This window comes from Halichoerus grypus, chromosome 7 (assembly GCF_964656455.1).
Source record: "Halichoerus grypus chromosome 7, mHalGry1.hap1.1, whole genome shotgun sequence".
Classification (NCBI taxonomy): Eukaryota; Metazoa; Chordata; class Mammalia; order Carnivora; family Phocidae; genus Halichoerus; species Halichoerus grypus.
Window position 1 is genome coordinate 113489972 of NC_135718.1, and position 4427 is coordinate 113494398.

At 44.7% G+C, this 4427-nt stretch overlaps 1 pseudogene; it reads left to right on the forward strand.

The window, feature by feature from the left end:
- Positions 1 to 1985: 1985 nt before the first annotated feature.
- Positions 1986 to 3729, forward strand: LOC118527055 (elongation factor 1-alpha 1 pseudogene; annotated as a pseudogene).
- The last annotated feature ends 698 nt before the right edge of the window (positions 3730 to 4427 follow it).

A 4427-nucleotide genomic window follows, 5' to 3' on the forward strand; every position in this document is an offset into this window, starting at 1 on the left:
GGGTAAAAAAAAGACATATAAAGACATGAATATTTTCTCAGTTTTCTGTGCCGTTGACAATAGAGTAGCTACAGATAGGACACACTTTGAGTTTTTACCTGTGTTATTTACACTTTCTTCATTACTTAAGTCTGACAGTCAACAAAACAATAGATCAAGCATGGATTTGTAGCGTTTGCCGATCTCCATGGTGTAAATTCCTCCCGTGTAGAAAATTCAGGGTTTTAACATGAAATCATTGAATGAGGAGCTGCAGAGATGCATGGCTACCCCTGTGCTGAGGAACCCTCTTCTACACTTTCATTCATTCAGTCTACAAATATCTACTGAAGGCCGAGACTACAGTAGTGTTCAGGACAGGCAATGTCCTCAACCAGAAGGAAAGGAATGGAGCCAGCAATTCACAAATGGAGCCAGCAAAGAACAAGAGGAAGATTGTTGTGAGTCCAGTGAAGGAATTAATAAATAAGGTGGTTGGTGAAATAAATGAGGGGGGATGACCTAGAGAGGCGAGTGAGGGCTTCCCTGAGTTGGTGACATCTAAGCTCTGACCTTCTGAAGAATGAGAACAAGCCATCCTTTTAAGGAGCCAGAAGAAGACTTTTCAGACAGCAGGAACAGCAATGTCAAAGCCTCTGAGGAGACAAAGAGCCTGGGCTATGAGAGGATGAGACAGAGGGCCGAGAGGTAGGAGCATATTCGGTGGTTGGTGCACTTGGCTGCAGTCAGACTGCAGTTGGATTTTACTCTGACAGCAGTGGGAGCTCATGAAGGGAGTCTTGTAGGCTGGTTTCTGTTTAGGGTGCATGGCAAGAACTAAGGATGTGTTCAGCCATCAGTTTTGTTCCTGGGTCTGACCCTTAAAATAGACAAAATCACAGCATTCGATTTCAGGTTGATGCCTTCTAGGGAATACACAATCTCCCTTAGTTCTTGCCATGGTGTGCTGAGAGACCATAGTTTGGGAGACACTGCACAAGATCACACTCCACCTGAACCCCTTTAAAGGGCATCTCTTGGCCAGTCACAGGAAGGAGTCTAGGAGGAGGGATCAGGTTGAGAAAGAGGAGAAGTCAAGATAAGTTGACCTCAAAGTTACTGTGGAAAAGGTAAGGGGCTCCAGGACAATGGTCAGGTCTCTTTCTACACAGAGATCCTGGGCCTCTGAGATAAAAGGCTATTTTTCTAATGAGGAAGCCCTGGTGGACAAACAGATCATTGTCTCCTCAGGGGCCAGAATAAGCAGAGCTAAATAATGGTTTGGAGGCCCCCAAATGAGTATCCATCATATCCTTGAGTGGCTGGGTGACCTGTGTTCTAAATCCGTTCTGGCACAGATATAGTGAAAAGAAGGGCCATATGCAACCCAATGTTCATAGCAGCAATGTCTGCAATAGCCAAACTGTGGAAAGAGCCCAGATGCCCTTCAACAGATGAATGGATAAAGAAGATGTGGTCCATATATACAATGGAATATTACTCAGCCATCAGAAAGGATGAATACCCAACTTTTACATCAACATGGATGGGACTGGAGGAGATTATGCTAAGTGAAATAAGTCAAGCAGAGAAAGTCAATTATCATATGGTTTCACTTATTTGTGGAACATAAGGAATAGCATGAAGGACATTAGGAGAAGGAAGGGAAAAATGAAGGGGGGGAATCGGAGGGAGAGATGAACCATGAGAGACTATGGACTCTGAGAAACAAACAGGGTTTTAGAGGGGATGGGGGTGGGGGGATGGGTTAGCCGGGTGATGGGTATTAAGGAGGGCACGTAGTGCATGGAGCACTGGGTGTTATACGAAAACAATGAATCGTGGATCACCACATCAAAAACTAATGATGTAATGTATGGTGACTAACATAACATAATAAAATAAAATAAAAATAAAATAAAAAATAAATCCATTCTGGCTACAACAATCCCCAAAGATTCAAACCCGAGGTTAATAAGTGTGAAAAAGCTTTTTTTGCAACGGGTTTGCCGCCAGAACACAGGTGTCTTGAAAACCACCACTCAACCTAAACCAAAATGGGAAAGGAAAAGACTCACATCAACATTGTCGTCATTGGACACGTAGATTCGGGTAAGTCTACCACTACTGGTCATCTGATCTACAAATGTGGTGGGATCGACAAAAGAACTATTGAAAAATTTGAGAAGGAGGCTGCTGAGATGGGAAAGGGCTCCTTCAAGTATGCCTGGATCTTGGATAAACTGAAAGCTGAACGTGAACGTGGCATCACCATTGATATCTCCCTGTGGAAATTCGAGACCAGCAAGTATTATGTGACCATCACTGATGCCCCAAGACACAGAGACTTTATCGAAAACATGATTACAGGCACATTTCAGGCTGACTGTGCTGTCCTGATTGTTGCTGCTGGTGTCGGTGAATTTGAAGCCGGTATCTCCAAGAATGGGCAGGCCCATGAGCATGCCCTTCTGGCTTACACACTGGGTGTAAAACAACTAATTGTTGGTGTTAACAAGATGGATTCCACTGAGCCACCCTACAGCCAGAAGAGACACAAGGAAATCGTTAAGGAAGTCAGCACCTACATTAAGAAAATTGGCTACAACCCCGACACAGTAGTATTTGTGCCAATTTCTGGTTGGAACGGTGACAACATGCTGGAGCCAAGTGCTAACATGCCTTGGTTCAAGGGATGGAAAGTCACCCGTAAAGATGGGAATGCCAGTGGAATCACAATGCATGAAGCTCTGGACTGCATTCTGCCACCAACTCGTCCAACTGACAAGCCCTTGCATCTGCCCCTCCAGGACATCTACAAAATTGGTGGTATTGGTACTGTCCCTGTGGGCCGAGTCGAGACTGGTGTTCTTAAACCCGGCATGGTGGTCACCTTTGCTCCAGTCAATGTTACAACTGAAGTAAAGTCTGTTGAAATGCGCCATGAAGCTTTGAGTGAGGCTCTTCCTGGGGACAATGTGGGCTTCAATGCGAAGAACGTATCTGTCAAAGATGTTCGTTGTGGCAATGTGGCTGGTGACAGCAAAAATGACCCACCAGTGGAAGCAGCTGGCTTCATGGCTCAGGTGATTATCCTGAACCATCCAGGCCAAATCAGCACTGGATATGCACCTCTGCTGGATTGTCACACAGCTCACATTGCTTGCTTGCAGATTTGCTGAGCTGAAGGAGAAGATAGATCGTCGTTCTGGAAAAAAGCTGGAAGATGGTCCCAAGTTCTTGAAATCTGGTAATGCTGCCATTGTTGATATGGTTCCTGGCAAGCCCCTATGTGTGTTGAGAGCTTCTCTGACCATCCTCCTCTGGGCCGTTTTGCTGTTCGTGACATGAGACAGACGGTTGCTGTGGATGTCATCAGAGCAATGGACAAGAAGGCAGCTGGAGGTGGCAAGGTCACCAAGTCTGCCCAGAAAGCTGAGAAGGCTAAATGAATATTATCCCCAATACCTGCCACCCCAGTCTTAATAAGTGGTGGAAGAACGGTCTCAGAACTGTTTGTGTCAATTGGCCATTTAAGTTTAATAGTAAAAGACTGGTTAATGATAACAATGCATTGTGAAACCTTCAGAAGGAAAGGAGAATGTTTTGTGGACCATTTGTTTTTTTTGTGTGTATGTGGTAGTTTTAAGTTACTAGTTTTTAAAATCAGTACTTTTTAATGGAAACAACTTGACCAAAAATCTGTCGTAGAATTTTGAGACCCATTAAAACAAAAGTTTAATGAGAAAAAAAAAAGTGTGAAAAAGAGAAATTCTTATCTTTATCCAAAGACAGCTTTTCCCAAAGTGTATTCTGAAGACTATTAGTTCCATAGAGTCACGTCATGATGAAAGAGTTCCACGGTCAAATGAAATAAAAGGACGCCGAAAGCCATAGCCCCATCTTGGAGACTCACTGCACACGTGGGAGAAGTCTTGCAGGCAAGAAATCAGGTTTTTATTGTTCAACTCAGTCTCTGGAAATAAGGCCGAAGAGCATTTTTGCTTATGACCTTCTCTGCTGCACATATTTAGAGCAGCGCTGCCTTTGGATACCTTCTCTCTTCAAAGGGAGGAATTTTGTTTTGTTCAGGATGGAAACTTCACAGGGGCATGCGAGAACAATCTGATACACACACACACACACACACACACACACACACACACACACACAGCTGCTTCTAGCCTCAATCACCAGATCGGTAGGACAGGAAGCATCTTCAAATGACCATTGCTGTTCTCTTCCCTTCCAGATGTGATGCTGGCTGGAGGTACGGTATTAGTTGCTGCCTGGGTGGGGCATGGGGGCTGCTCTTTAAAGGGGCAGTCAGGGTGGGCAGAAGAGGAGGAGGAGGAAGCTCTGGGAGTAGGGGATAGGCAGCCAGGAAAGCCCTGGCCTAGTGAGCATCAAGTGGAAATTTCCTCGGGCAATCCTTTTGAACTAAGTGG